Genomic DNA, 16,850 nt, shown 5'->3' with positions numbered 1-16,850 from the left:
CCACAGGTCTGATACAGGTGGGCAGAGAGGTGGGGGGAGAATGGAAGTCACCCTGGGGTAGCAGGCTGCTTAGAGGACTCAGCAAGAAGGGAAAGTGGGTGCTGGATGGGGCAATAAGTATTCTTATCCAGAGTCATTTTTCTAGTTCCCATCTTTTATATACCTTCAGCAAGTAAGCTCAGCAACTTCATATTACTCTGTTCTTAATGTCATTATCTTCTCAGACACAAAAAGTTCTGGATATAAGGCTTACTGTCCTAGTCTCATTTTGTGATAAAATACCATGATTTAGTGTTTAATTAGGTTTACAGTTTCATAAGGTTAGAGTCCATGGTGAAATCAACAGAGAATGGTGACAGGGACAGCTGGGAACATATACCTTAACCTATAAGGAGGAGGCAAAGAGTGCATGCTGGGAATGCCACTAGTCTTTTTTTTTCTTTTAGTTTTTATGTTTTTATTTCTTCAGTCAGTCACTGAAGCAGAAATAATAGCTAAAAGTACAGGGGGTGGGGGGCTGGGGAATTGGCTTAGTAGGTACAACACTTATTAAACTACTAAATGTGTGTGCTTGCGTACACACATACACACTTTTTATAAATATATAACAAGAGTGTAGTAACATCTAATTCATTTGTTTAAAATAATTCTAAGCTATGAAAGGTGTCTATTCTTTTTACATACTTCTGCTAAGTTGATTATTAAGGTCTATTTTCTTCCTTTTTTTAAAAAAACACTAATACAGAAGTAGAAGCTTACAGCCATCCATTGTACTGAGTACAGTGTCCCCAATGAAGAAGCTAGAGAAAGCTGAAGGGGTTTGCAGTCCCATAGGAGGAACAACAATATAAACTAACCAGTACCCTCAGAGTGCCCAGGGACTAAACCACCAACCAAAGAGTACACATGGTGGGACTCATAGCTCCAGCTGCATACGTAGAAGAGGTTGGCCTTGTTAGTCATCAATGGGAGGAGAGGCTCTTGGTCCTGTGAAGGCTCTATGCTCCAGTTTAGGAAAATACCAGGGCTAGGAAATGGGAGAGGATGGGTTGGTGAGCAGGGGGGAGAGGAGAAGGAATAGGGTTTTTTTTTTTTTCAGAGGGGAAACAGGGAAAGGGGGATATCATTTGGAATGTAAATAAAGAAAATTTCTAATAAAAAAAAAGCCACTAGTCTTTTGAAAGCTCAAGTCCACCCACAGTGACATTCCTTCTCCTGAAAACCACCTAATCATTTTCAAATAGTTGCAAGACTTGGGAACAAAGTATTAAGCATATGAGTCTTTGGGAACATCCTCATTCAAAGCATACTCACACATGTAATGCTCACTGAGAGCAAGTACTGAAAGCAGCTGCTGTCTGTAAGTAGCTCAAGGAACCTAAGAGTAAATATAATTTTGGTATCAGATCTACTCCTCCCAAATTCACCAACAACAGAAGTCAGAGAGGTGATGGCTGGAGAGACCCTCCACTGGAATTAGGACAAGTGAGGAACAAGAATCCTGGACTTTAGTGCCTAGTCTGTGGACAATCCTCCAAGAGATTCTAATGTACCCAGTTGACCAATAGAAAGCAGGAGACAGTGTTTGGTGGCAAGACTGCCATTGTCCAGTAAGTATATGATAGAACTGAAAACTAAATCATGTTTCCAGAAGGGTAACAAGAGTGTCAGATAAGATGCTCCTGTAGGCAGTTGTCAATGTCTGCCAGTAGGTAACTTGAATAAGTATAGACAACTAATGCTCAGGGACCATCTTCCAGCCCAACAGCTACTTAGTAACTACCCAGTATGTCCAGAGTGCTGTGCTGTACACTGAGAACAAAACTTGACATGACTCTGCATCACAGAACTGCAGTATAAAAGAAAAGAGCCTAGGATTCAAAGGGGTCTTTGGGTGAGGGAGGCAAAACAGAATAGAAAGCCTGGAAGCTGGTGACCTTTAATTCCAGAACATAGGAGAATGAGAAAAAAGGACATTCCGGAATTTCAGGCTAGTCTTGACTACAGAGTAACTTTCAGACTCAAAAGAAAAAAAAAGAAAAAAAAAATAAGGTCTGGTTAGGGCTCACACAAGCTCTGCTGGGTTCCTGCTCTCAGAAGTAACTCAAGCATTACAAATTAGCTTTGGACCTGGAGTTTGAGAAGCTTGAGCTGACTTTGAGGTTGAATGCAATTGACAAAGAAGCTAGATTCAGGTTGTTTACTAAATGATGGTAGCCAGTGTAAGTTAACTTTAGAAAGACAAAGGCCTTGTTGTTATTCCTTCATTGCTTTGATTACTTTTGTATGTCTCTTGTTCCTTAATGGAGTTATTTTTTAAAGTGAAAACTGTGCTTTAGAATGAGCCAGAATAATAGGATGCTTACTACGCTAAGACTGACTGCTAAAGAAATACTGGCAGAGGACCCAAAAACAAAGGAGCCCAGTAAACACTGTGAGGCTACAGATTCATAGATAGCTATAGATTAATGGATTTTCTTTATTTGGCTCAAAAACCCCTCTAACCCCAAACACTAGAAATTAGTGTGATAATTAAATACTCCAGTTCTTCCCATTTTCTGGTTTATAAACAGGAAATAGTGAGCAATGGACCAGCTGAACTCAGTCAGCATTCAGGACTGGAGAATGTAAAGTAGTCTCTGCTGACCCTGGTTCCCCCATGGCATTTCAGTGTTTTATTTGAGCTAAGGAAGCATCATCCACAGTTATGTTTTTCTAGTAGTATGTGGCTTCCTCATGGAACAGGAAAGAACTCATCAAAATGTGATGATGTCCTTCCATTGAGACCATATGGCCTTTTTTTTTTTTTTTTTTATGTTTTCTTGTGTCTGCCTTCAGACTAACAAACAAGATGGAGAGAGTTAGGAGATTATTTCAGACAAGTATTAAATCTTTTAAATTAAGATGATTCACCATTTTTTTTCAAGAAACCTCATTTTATTTCCTCTAATCTCTCTCAGAGCTGCCAATTATCCTGGTTTCTTAAATCTTGTTAGTAGAATCCATTCTCCCATTCCACAGAGGTTCAATTTATGTACTACACATGCATCTTCTTTAAAATACAGATTAATGACATTTTTTAGCATCTACTCATTGTATAAATATCATGTGGAGTGAATCAACAAGGGTGAATTTCCCCACATAGAGTATCTCTCTAGATGCCCATTATAATTAGCCTCCTTCCTATGCTATTAATTAATCAAAATCTATCCTTTTTCTTATTCTTAATTTATTTGACAGTTTCATTGAGTGTAACTGATAAACAATAAATTGTACATATTTAAGATAATAATCTATTAATATTTGTGTACATTACGCCAATGAAACTGTCACCACAATTATAAATACGATGTTCCATCGATCCCATATGTCACCTTTTTTTCTTGTTTAGCTTCATTCTCTCTGCCTCTCAAGTGCTGGGATTAAAGGCAGGTGCCACCACTGCCCAGCCTTCTGTCCACAAAAAAAAAAAAAAAAAAAAAATGCATCTTTGCTTTTTATTTTCTGATTGTTGGTGTCAATTAATGTACAATATAGGTCTTGGTGTAAAGTTTTCATGCATGCTGAACCCTTGGGTCATATTTATTCCCCTTTATTTTATCTCTTATCTCTCTTGGTCCCATATTCCTTCCTTCCTTTCTTTCTTTCTTCCTTTCTTTCTTTATTTTTCTTTTTTTTTTCTTTTCTTGGATTTTCAAGACAGAGTTTCTCTGTATGGCCCTGGCTGTCCTGGAACTCACTCTGTAGACCAGGCTTGCCTTGAACTCAGAAATCTACCTGCCTCTGCCTCGCAAGTGCTGGGATTAAAGGTGTGCACCACTGCCCAGCTCCCATTTCTCTTTCATAGTATTCCATTTACTCTCATGATTTCCTAACTCTCAAATTTCACTAATGAATGAAAACGTGCAAAACCTGTCTTTTTATTTTAATTATTTTTTAAAGCTTAGTTTGCTTAACATAGTGATCTTCAGTTTCATCAAATTTCCTTCAACTTACATAACCTTACTTCTCTTAGATTTGACCATACATTTCTATTTTACAGTCATATTTTTGGATTTAGTCTTTTATTTTTATTTTTTATTTATTTATTCACTTTACATCCAAATCACAACCCCCCCTCTCCTCTTAGTCCCTTCCCTTTATAAACCCCTTCCCGGAATGCCCCCCGCTTCTCCTCTGAGAAGGGGGGGTATCCCCTCCCTAGGTATCAACACATCCTGGCACATCAAGCCATTTCAGAACTAGGTGTATCCTTTCACACTGAATCCAGACAAGGTGGCCCAGTAAGGGAAATAGAACCCATAGGTAGGCAACAGAGTCAGGTACAGACACAGCTCTAGTTGTTGGGGGGACTTGCATGAAGACAAAGCTGCACATATGATACATATGTGGGGGTGGTGCCTTAGGTCCAGTCCATACTTGCTCTTTGGTTGGTGGTTCAGTCTATTGGAGCCCCCAAGGGTCCAGGTTAGATGACTCTTCTGTGGAATCCCTATCTGTTTGGGGTCCCTCAATCCTTCCCCCATCTCTTCCATAAGGCTTCCAGATCTCTACCTAATATTTTGCTGTGGGTCTCTGCATCTGCTTCCATAGGCTGCTGGGTGGAACCTCTCAGAAGACAGTTGTACTAGGATCCTGTCTGCAAGCATAACAGAGTATCATTAATACTGTCAGGGATTGGTCCTTGCCCATGGGATGGGTCTCAAGTTGAGCCAGTCATTTGTTGACTATTTCCTCAGTCTCCTCTCCATCTTCTTCCCTGTACATCTTGTAGGCAGAACATATTCTGGGTTGAGGTTTTTAAAGATGACTTGGTGTCCTTATCCCTCTACTGAGTGTCCTTCCTGCCTATATGAAGAAGCCATTTCAGACTCCATATTTCCCACTGCTACAATCATATTTTTGACATGACTCATTTTCATGCAGTAATTTAAAGTTCACATATACTGATATAACTTAGCAATTCACTTACATTGTAGGTAAGTAGTATTCTACTACATGGGTAGACCATTGATTGATTATATTCCTGTCTTCTGAGGAATGTTTAGATAGCTGCAAATCTGGGGACAATTACAAGTAGAGTTGAATCACTTGTACGTTAGTGTTTGTGTAGTCTTATGCTTTCCCGTTTTGTGGATTAATACTTAAAAATAAAATAGTTGGCTCATATGTCATATATATGTCTAGTCTGTAAAACCTTTCTACAGTTTTCCAAAAATATTCTACCAAGTGCATTTCTATCAACTAGGAAGCCAAGAATCTTCTTTGCTCCACATCATCCCCAAAAGTAGTAATATGGGGTCTTTATAGTTTTAGCTGTTACAGGGTATATGTAGCAGCATTTCAATATTTTAACTTATGGTTGGTATGATGCTTATGTAGTGGCCTATTTCTATGTTTTTAATTTGCATATCAACAGTGATTAGTATGGCTCAGAAACTTCTCATATGCTTTTATAGTTGTTGTATATTCTTTTCATACAGTGTCTGTTCAAGTCTCATGTTATTTTTAAAATTTGCTTATTCCATACTACTAAGTTTAGAGAGTTCTTTATATATTCTGAATACATTCTTTATCATGTATATATGTTACAAATTTTCCCCAGGTTTCTGTAATTTTTTCTACTACATTAATAGATTCTTTAACTATCAAAAGTATTTTTTTATTTTTAGATTTTGACAAAATCCATTCTTGTAGGATATTTGATCACACTGAGAATCCTGTGTTTTTTACTAGAAAAAAACAGTTTTTAAGCTGTGATGTGGCTCAGCCTTAGTACATACCTTTAGTCCAAGACTTTGAATATTGTAAACAGAAATAAAGTCAACCATAGGTCAACACATAGATCAAGCAACCCATTGACAGGAAGTGAACATGGGATTATCAAGAAAAAACATAGAGAGTAAGAGGATGTCAGGAGGACACACATACAGATGCAAAGGAAGTAGAAGGGGACATTCAGTTTGAAGGAGGTTTTTCTGGGATGGATTTAGAGAGGGGCTTTCATTTGGAACATAGGCTGAGGAGGAAGGTCATCCGTATGCTTTCTCTGCCTCTCTGAGCCAGGTCCTTTCACCCAAGCTTCTGGCTCCCTTGTCTTTGTTGGTAAAATCGAAAGATTGAGATTTTTGTTGAAAAAATAATCCATTTTATCCATTACTACTTTATTAACTGAAGGATTGTTATACTGAAAGAAGCTTGGCTTGACAGTAAATCACAAAGATATTCAATATATTCAACAAGTTTAGGGTTTATACTTGAAATTATAAGCCACTTTTTTCTTAACTTTTTAATATCATGAGAAAGTTTGAACCAAGCTTTGTTTCTTACATTGACATGGCCAACTATTCTAGTACTGTTATTAGAAAAGGCTCTCCTTTCTCTAAGGAATGGCCATTGCTACTTTTTAAAAGTAATACAACCAGTAATCCCTCTTATGTGAGTCTACTGATAAGTGAGTGCTGTATCCTGTTAAAGTCAATTCCCTGCCCATCTCTATTTGGTGTACCTTCAAGATAAGTCTTGAAATCAGAAAGTGTTAGCCTTTTAACTTTTCTACAGAAGTTTGAATTATTGCATTTCTCTTGAACTTTAAACAAACTTGCTAATTTCTATACAGAAACTTGTTTGTTTTTTAATTGGAATTGTAGTTCATCTAAAGATCAATTTGAGGAGATACAACACCTGAACATATTGATCCATCAATTTGTGAACATGGTGTATCTCTCTATTTCTTTAGAACATATTCAATTTTTGTCCAATTGTTTACAGTTTTCAATATAAGAAAAATAATTCATCAAGCCAGGCATGTAGTCCTAGTTACATAGGAGGCTGAAGCAGGAGGACTGAAAGTTTGAGTCCCTTCCTGGGTACAGTGTAAGTTCAAGGCTAAATTAGGCAACTCTGTAAAACATTACCTCAAAATGAAAGTAAAAGTGAACTACAGAAGTAATTCAGACGTACAGTACTTATTTCATCTATGAAAAGAACAAGATTAAATACCTCATATAGGCAGGAAAGAAGGAAGGAAGGGAGGAAGAGAGGAGGGAGGGATAGAGGCAGGAGGAAGGTGATGGAAGAGGAAGGGAAGGAAAGGGAAGAAAGGGGAAGGAGAGAGGAGGGAAGGGAAAGGAAGGAAGAAAGTGAAGGGACAGAGGGAGGAAGGAATACAGAGAATGGGGAAAGAGAGAAGAGAGGAAGAAAGATTTTGTATATTTGATATTATTACAAGTAGTATTTTTAATGTTTCCATTCTAATGGGTATTTGCTAATAGAAATACTATTGTATGTTAAATAGATCTTTTACTATGCAACTTGTCACACTGGCTAATTGTAATAGTATTTTAGGTATTTTTTCTATATTAAAAATGAATTTTGACAAGAGCATTCATTTTGACACAGATACCCATGTTGCCTACATTAAAATACAATATATATTTTTCTTTCTTCCATTTTCATCTTTTTCATGCATTGTTTCATTGTCTAGAATCTCCAGTACAAGAGTAAACAAACACAGGTAGAATAGCTGCTCTTGACTTAGGGAGAAAGCATATGATGAGAGTTTACAAGGTTTCACCAAATGTTATACTAGGATGGATTGAGTATATTTTTCTTATCAAAGCAGTTCAAATTACTTATAAATATTAACACAGAAAAAGGACAGAGAATAAAGATAACTCTAACGGTAGATTTCTATATTAGAAAACAAGTAAGCAAGAAGACAGTGGAAAATATATTTGAATACTGAAAGAATAAAACTGATATTCTATACCAAGCAAACATATTTCAAAGCATCAAAGAATGAAGTCTACTAAAAGTGGTAATTGTGTTGGTATATACATGTGTGGTTTTCTTTGTGTGTGTGTATATATATAATTTATATATACATGTGTATTAACTGTATGTGTGCTTCTGTGTAATTTCTATCTTAAAATTTAAATACATTAAAGAATAATAGAGTATTTAAAGGAAAATATTAATAATGTAGCCTAGAATGCTATGCCCTATATAAAGGAAATATTAGACAACAGAGGAGCAAAAGAGGAAATGTACACATATACTATGCTAAAAATTATTACATTGTGTGTAAACTAGGGTGATATCACTTGAAGGTTAATGGTAATAGGTTAAAAGTCCTAAAACAACCATTACAATAAAAGAATAAAGAGTTATAAGTCAACAAAAGAGAAAATAAAATAACAAAATTTAGTCAAAACCATAAAATATATGAAAAAACAGATAAGAGCAAGTAGAAAAAAATGGAAGAACAAATTTAAATCCAACCATTAACTTATCAATTATTGGGGCTGGGGAAACGGCTCATCAGTAAAAAGCACTTGCTATCCTGGCAGGGAACCTGGGTTTGGTTCTTACCACCCACACTGCAGCTCAACTTCAAGTCCTGGGGATCTAGGGCCCTTGTCTGGCCTCCATAGGCACCAGGCACATATATACACACTTGTACATATTAATATATAATATATTATAATATATGATATAATAAGTTTGTGTATGTGCTAGGTATAGTACATATATACAGTATATGATATACAGCATATAATACTATATATATGTGTGTACATATGCATACACACATATTTGTATGAATTATATATATACACATACATGTGTATATATATAAATACACATATATATTTGTATGAATTTTAGGTTCATTCGAGTCAGGGTTATGACTTCCCATGTCTCCCTTATGGTTTCAAGCACAGGTTACATACAAAGTCTTTCTGAATAATGACTAAAAATGCATCCCATTTAATGGGCTTTAAAGTAGTAGTACTTCATCCTTGTTATGTGGAAGAGGGTGAAGCACAATGAGCTTGTTACTCCCCAAGCTCATTCTCAAAGCCATAGTTCTGTACCCTCTAACTCCTTCCCCAGAATTCAAACACAACCTAGGGGATCTATCTGATGAGGAGAAGGCATGCCCACTCTGAGCTGCCTTCATCTGGCCTATGGCTCTGGTGTGACCAAGGCTTTGCTCATATGCATTCTTTGTCTGTCCTCTCATGCTCTGGGGGTTCACTTCTTAGTTATGTAGGCCCACCAATTGCACTAGTAAAGATGTCTAGGTGATCTTAAAATCCTATTATATGTATTTACCCTGTTAGATATGCCTCCTGGCACAGTCCTACAGAACTGTGTCTCACAGTGTTCTTTGAGCTGGCAGTAGCCCACCTACTTCCCAGTGCTTAATGAGGTTCCTTTAAGAGTAGGAGTGACTTACATTTACTTTGTACCTTCACAAGGCATCATCACTTCAAGTCTAGCTCTTGGAACTTGCTCTCTTTTAATCCCTGTGCCTTAGTCTAGCTAGTGAGAAAGGCTAGACATTCTCTTACTGAGTCAGTATGTTTACAGGCAGTGCTGCCACCTCACAGAGTGGCCTTTCTGCCTGACCCCTCCCCCCATGGAGATAGGGATGATTCTTCTTCCGTGACAGTGTTTCACCAGATGTGGCTTCTCATAGCTTTGACTTTATCTTAATAAATAATCCTCCATATTTAGCAGAAATCATTGCATCTTTGTTTAGGGATTAGGACTGGAGATATATTTAAACTACATTGAGCCCTGGTAATCCTGAAAGGGCTAAAGCAATCCTGATAGTGTTAGGAGGCCACAGCAGTTACTGCAGTTGCTCAGCTGCAGATGTGATTAAAGCAAGAGTCTGGACTCAGCATGGAGTAGATAAGCAGAGATCAGTATGCATGTTCACATGTGTACACAGGCTTGCTCTAGTTTGCAAGAGTGCTTGCAAACATATATATCTACACATTGCAAATGCATGAACTCGGAATTATGCTTGGCAATCACACAAATTCACATAAGCCTGCACAAGTATGTGGGAAATATGGCCCTCCATGCACATAAAAGTATATATACCCAGCTGTGTCATTTTAGAATACTGAGATGTGTCTAAGTATATAGGCACATGTAGCTACTCCCCTGTACTTTTCATCCCCAGATCTAGAGTTGCTCACTTGTCTCCTAGCACAAAGTATAGCACTGAGAGTGAAAGTCCCTGGCTTGCACACACACATTTCCAACCAGCTCTGAGAGCTTAGGAGTATTTCCTCCTACTGCGATACACAAAGGTCTGTAGCTCCTGGGGTTTTAGAAAAGGTTTCTGGTCTGCCTCATGAGGGTAGGAAACTCAACAGCACCCTACTCAACTTATCCCTCATGTCCCAGGAGACAAGGCATCACTAATAGCATTAAAGTGTCTCAGCTCCTTACTCAGTCTGGTGTGGGGCCACCACCCCAACCACTAGTGACTTTGACATTTCCTTCATTTAGTCATGTATCACCCTATCAGGTGCCTCTCAAATTTCTTCTAGCTGTCTAAATCTGTGCAGTACGTTCTATAGGGGATACATATGCATACACACACACACACACACACACACACACACACACACACAGAGGACATAGTTCTGCTTTTGAGATTTTACAGGAACAAAAGGCTTACTGAAAAACATAGGCTAATAGGATAGTAAACGACAGCTATTAGGGATAGGATGCAATAATCCTAATGGCTCCAATAGCAGATGCTGAAGGGTCCCAAGAATATGCTAGAATATTCATTCCAAATATTCACTGGACTCAGTGTATATTCATGCCCATGGCTAATATTTACTCTGATGATATAGGACACACAAATGGATCATAGGGGAAAGACACAGGCAGCATCTGAAGGAACTAATAGGTTGGTTTTCACATGTGTTCCCTCCTTTAGCAACTTGGGTGTAGCAACTTGTGTCTGTCTAGCTTAACATTTAGAAACACAATGGCAAGGTTTCCATTGTGGTAGGTCAGACAGGTGCCTTCTACTTAGCATATGTCACAACTCTGGACTCTCAGAAGAAATTTGGGTTCTCAGCATAAAGTCTGTCTGGTCAGAGTGAGCCACCATTACCACTGAGAGGATATATTACATGGGTTAGCAGATGTGACTATCTAGTTCCCACATATAATCACACAAGGGCACACTTGCACTCAGATCTCTCTAGGACTTGTGGTGTCAAGCCCTCTATTGATCTCTTTCCATGGTAGTAGTGAAAGGTAAACATATTTGGAAAGAGAGGCATGAGGATGAGCTAGGATGCTTAACAAACCAGAGGCTCTTGAGCTGAGTCACAGGGTATGGTGGCATCTGACCAGGCAGAAGGGACAGAAAGCATAGGGCAGTGATACTTCATTATCAGTGAGAGAACAAAGACCAGTGATGGGAGAGTAGTAAACAGGGAAAAATGGCCTCCTCAGATTAAGCAATAAAAATTCATGAGGATCTGCTGCAAGATACAAACTACCAGGCATTAAGAATTTAAAGCCAAACCTTAGTCCTTAAGATTTTTTAGACAAGTAGGGAACGAGGCAAGTGACCAAATGACAGCAGGCCAGGTGAGGAAGTTCTTGAGCATTCACACCCAGCCATGACTTCAAAGTTTTCTAGATGAGGAGGTAGGAAAGGCTGTGTAGAATTCCACTGTTGCATATGCAAAAGCTAAGCAGAGTAGGGTATAGGTATCCAAGGGTTTATACCATATCATTCTCCTGAGCAGCCTAGGAACCCATGGTCTTGTGTTTAGATGTATCTGTCTTGGTTTTGTTGGTTTGTTGGTTGCTCCTCTTGTGTTTGTTTGCTTATTTGCAAGGAGCAGGGCAAGCTTACATCCAATCGCATAACAGTTGATGTAAATAAATGCTCACCAAGTACATATCTTATAGAAAAGACACCCAGGTTCACAGTTAAGGCACCTGCAGTGGTTATTCTTAATTTGTTTTGTACACAGATACTCATGTAGCACAGATTGGCCTTAAATTCAATATATAACAGAGATGACCTTGAACTCCTGATTCCCCTGCCTCGACCTCTCAAGTGCTGGAATTACAGGCATAGGTATGTAGTATTGTGTCTTACTGGTTATGATTAGTGATCTTTCCTTTCTCCAAGTTATATCTAATGGATCTGCAAGCCCTGCTGCCATTGCTTCTAAGAATATCCCCCAGGATTCTACCTCTTACCATTGCTACTGCTGGCCTTGAAATCCAAATCTCCCTTCTAATTGACTTCTTTGCAAGAGCAAAAATGTTCCCTTTAAAATATAAGTGTTTGCCAATGAGATAGCTCTGCAGGTAAGTGTGCTGATCAGTCAGCAAGGCAAGCTTGGCTACCTGAGTTTATTGTCTGATTCTTGAGAATGAAGAGGCTCCTGCCAGTTGTCCTCTGGCCTTTACATGTGCTCCACAACATAGGCCAGCAAACGTGTGCATGCGTGCATGCACACACACACACACACACACTATAAATACTGTTTAAATGTCATATTACTGCCTTACCTAAAACCTTACAGATGCTTACCACCACCCTTAGTACAGAGTCTAAGCTTTTCACCCAAGCATCATGTCCTGGTGGTATGGACTAGGACTGCCTCTCTAGCATCTAGATGTCATTCTACCCATCATTCACCTGAACTTCTTTCCAGTCCAGAACATGGAAAGACATCCCTGTCTCAGGGACTTTATACTTTCTGTTGTCTCTATCTGACTCTCTCTTTAACAGGTCACCAGGACACTGGCTCCTTTTGCCTATGCAAGTCTCTGCTACAAAGCATCCCTCAGGGAGATCCCACTAGATTCTCCCTCTCAAGCTCCACATCACCAGCCTACACATACCTTTACCCTAATGGCTATTTGGTTACCTAATGTTAGTTATTTATGTATTCATTGGCACCTGGATGTTTTGTCTATCTCCTCTCCTTTGCAGAGTAAGTTCTCTCATAGAGGTCTTGTCTAGTTCATTGTGCCAGCATTTAGAAACATGCCTGCATCATAATCAACAACTCAATGCTGAATGAATATAATGTCCCTTGGCTGATATATGTCACTATACCTGACTAAAACTACTTAAGAGAGGAAGGACTAAGTTTGGCTCATAGTCTCACAACATGGAAGACATGCCACCTGGAAGAAACTTGTGCCCACATTTGTAGAGACACAAGGTAGCTTGCTAATAGTTCAGTTAATTGGGAAACAAAGAACTTGAAATAGAAACAGGCATGAGCCATAACATTCAAGCCCTTCCTCTTCCCCTTTACCTAAGTCTTACTTTCTCCAGGTAGGCCTGGCCTCCTAGAGGTTTTGTAAACTAAAATAGTAAGGTGAGCTAGGGACTGCATGTTCGACACAGGAGCCTATGAAGGAAACAGAGGCTTGTGAACAATGGCAGGTGTAACTGAACACTAGCTATAGGGTCACAACTCTTCTCCAGAAGGATTAGCATGAATATCATAAACATATTTCAGGGTACAGGAGCTGAGACACAAGATCAGAGATGGACACAGCTTTTCCTTTTCTCCCCAGGAAGCCCTCTGAGAACAGAAGAGCCTTTGGAATCAATAGTGGAGTCAACTGATCACATTGGTACTACTGGGGAAAAAATAAAACAAAAATAAAAACAAAAACAAAAACAAAATCAGAAAAAGCACAGAGCCAGAGGGCATTTAATTGCAGAAAGATTCAGACTTACCTCATTCATACCTCTGCCTGGGACCAGATTTGAATGGACTCTTCTGGGCTCATTAAAGAGAGGCCTGAAGGCGATGTTGGGGCAGAAACAGAGCTCCTCAGAAAGAAAAAATGATGCAACGCCCCCAATACACACACACACACACACACACACACACACACACACACACACACACCAATAGTAGTAGCTTGTGAATTAAACTCCGTCTCTGAATCTGACTCTCCTCCCAGGGCTGTGAGAACTAATAAAATGTTCTCAATGGTAACTCATAGGCATTCTTCAGCTATGCTGGGTTAAATGGGAGAAGGAAGACCCAAGATCCATGAATACTACCCATATGCAACAAGAAAATGACAGAAGAGATCCCTCCCCTCACTGGTAACTCTGGGTCCTGTATGGCATACACTCACTCCTCTTACTGACAGAGACTGGAACTGCAGTGTTTGTAAGGATGCAGCACCCCAGCAGATGGTGAATCAGACCTCGATGTCTCTGTGTGTGCTTTGTACATTTTACTTCTTGGTAATGAATTTACAAAACCTTTAAGTACGGAAAACAGAGCCTTCCCACGAATTGAACAGATGGGAGAGGAGGCTTTCTAAAGGCTTTTCAAAGTGGCCCCCTTTTCAGCCCCTCCTGGCTTAATATCTCTCTGTGTGCCTACAAATGCTTTATTAGTTGGGGGCGAGGGAGAATCTGCTTGGCCTTTCTTTCTCCAGCTCTCTGGAAAATACGAGGCAGTCTGGCCACAGTCAAGAGACCATTAGCAAGATGGCACTGGGTTCTGGCCAAGAACTTTAAACAGCCATATCCTGGAGTGTGATATAACCCATAGAGAGGATCAAGAAAGGGGACTCCTTGCAATGCTTACTCTGACTGCCTGGGGGAGGTCAAGAGACACAGGCTTCATTCCAGGCGTCCATAACTGAATCGACCACAGTTGTAAGCTAGAGGTAGGTTTCATTAATAGCCCTCATATTTTCTGTTCCCATAAGCCATATTCTGAACCTTGGTATTTGACATTATGCACCAGCCTCAAAGAGTCACATGCACCAACACTTTTCAAAATTCTATTTTTATTAGTGTGTGCATTCATATGTAAGATGTGCATGTAGGGGTAACCATGTGGAGGACACAGAACTTTGTGGAATTGATTCTCTCCTCCCATCTTCATGTAGGTTACAGGAACCAAACTCAAGTTGTAGGGCTCAGGAAGCCATGACTTTAGCCACTGATCCTTGTATACTTTATCTCTTGATGCCAATCTCAGCTACTGACTTTCCTTGGTGAGTGGATTCTTATCTAAGAGGTTTTTTTTTTTCTTTTTCATGGTTACTATTGTATGTCAAGTTGACAAGGATGAAGCATGTCTAGAGAGCGGGTAAAAAGCATGTTTCTAGGTGTCACTATTGAAGTTACTTCTGGAAGAGACTGACTTTTGAATTGGTTGACTGAGAAACTGAGATGGATCTTCTCAAGGAAGGTGAGCATCATGCAATCCAGTGAGGGCTGAATGGTGAGAGCAAAGAGAAGGGCAGGAGATGCAAAGTCCTTAGTCCTAAAATCCCCAGTCTTCAGCATGCTAGTCTGTGGCAGGCCCTGTCAGTGGGTGAATCCCTCCAAGGGAAATCCTACTCATAACAACCAAAAGACCTACCTAGGAAAGTCAGTCAGCTCTACTGCATATGAGAAGAAACATAACTCCAGCAGTTGATGATGGATGTAGGCAGCATCCACAGTTTAGGACCACAGTCTGTGGCTCTCTAGCCTCTTTTGTAAAACATGGCTTCTAAACTGGGGAATCCTCCATTATGCTCCAGGGATAGAAATTCCCCACCTGTGTCCTCTCTTACTTCATCCTCAAAAATGTCCCAATTTGCTGATCTAGTTGTGGGTTTGGTAAGACAGCCATTCTCATATATACCTCCCTCGCCAGCGATCGATGTGCTAAAAATGTAATCTGTATGCAAACACAACATGTAGAACTGCACAACAGTGGAATTTTTCTCTGCCAAAAAAAAAAATCAATTGTGAAAGGGTATGTAAAACCACAGTAACATTAACTTCACCTAATGAGGCAATTGTGCTAAGTGAACACCTGATTTAAGAAGTGGCTCAGTGGAGCAAGGCTGCATCATTCTGTCTCATCTGGCTTCAGGGAGAGCCATGCTCAATCCCAGGTGAGCAGAGAGCCCTTGCAGGATGAGATGTATCAATCATTGTAGAGAACTTTATTGTTAAATAACCTTTTTCACCCTACTTATCTCTTCTCAAGTTCCCAAGGCAACTTCTGGATCATATATGGTTCTCTTCCCTTGTTGTTTTTGAAAAATAAACACTCTGAAGATGCATAAAAAGAGGTGGGCTGAACATCCCATAGGAAATATCTATCCCCAGCTATGAAGACAGCATGTACTAGGTGTCAAACCCAGAACAAGAAAAGGGATAACACTGAGAAGACAAGACTCATTCAAGAACATCTGACCTGATAGAAAGAGGTCTATGTACCTACCATTGTAGGGGGGGGCAGAAGCAAGGAAAACAACAGCGATGGGGTCAGGAATCAGGACTATATCTCAGAGTAAGAGAAGGAAGAAAAAGCTGATTGTCAAAAGACAGGCAGGATTATCAGAGTAATGAATGGAGGATGGAGGAAGGATATAAATACATGTAAGGCCTACTGATGGATACCAGTGTGAAGACATCATTAGACAAGACTTTAGAATTAGAAGGACTGAGATGAGGACAGCCATCTTTGACATACAAGGCATTGTATAAAGGCAAATGTGACACAGAGCTGAGCCAGGGTTGGTTGGTTGGTTTCCTTACATAGTACACAAATGGCTAAGATTTAGCCACAATCCTCCCATGCTCTCTGGATGAGACCCACAAATGGAGGAAAACCTTTGTGTTCAAAGTAGCCATTAAAGCACTCCATCCAGAGGAGAAACAATCAGAGCGGAGTTTTCTCAGGGAAAGCCAGATCCATGTCTTCATGCCTCTCCTCTGGAGAAGAAAAAACAAAACAAAACAGGAAATCTGTGTTTTCAACAAATTAGCCCAGCTGTGAGATGATGAAGGGAGTATATCTCCCTTGCTCTCAAAACTGGCTAATCCTGCCTTCCTCTAAATTCCAGTCCACATCCTTCCTCTCTGTGGCATCCACTAAATCAGTACTGGGTAGGGATGTTAGACTGTTAAATTTTGGTTGTGTGTGTATGTAATCACATATACTCCACATATATACATATATATGTGATATATATATATGATATATATGTGATATATATATGTATATATATAT

The 16,850-nt window shown here is 39.5% G+C and overlaps 1 long non-coding RNA gene across 2 annotated transcripts in view; it reads right to left on the bottom strand.

The window, feature by feature from the left end:
• LOC116085065 overlaps positions 1-16,850 on the bottom strand; it is a 66,818-nt gene that overhangs the window by 13,829 nt on the left and 36,139 nt on the right. The window contains exon 1 of one of the 2 annotated variants that reach the window (XR_004116396.1): positions 1,315-1,471. The exons of the other annotated variant lie outside the window; for it this stretch is intronic. This is a non-coding gene — a long non-coding RNA (uncharacterized LOC116085065). Of the gene's footprint in view, positions 1-1,314; positions 1,472-16,850 lie in introns of those variants that run through there. 2 annotated transcript variants of the gene reach the window in all.

This window comes from Mastomys coucha, unplaced genomic scaffold (genome assembly GCF_008632895.1).
Source record: "Mastomys coucha isolate ucsf_1 unplaced genomic scaffold, UCSF_Mcou_1 pScaffold9, whole genome shotgun sequence".
In the NCBI taxonomy this organism is placed as follows: domain Eukaryota; kingdom Metazoa; phylum Chordata; class Mammalia; order Rodentia; family Muridae; genus Mastomys; species Mastomys coucha.
This window is presented reverse-complemented; position numbering and strand designations above follow the sequence as displayed.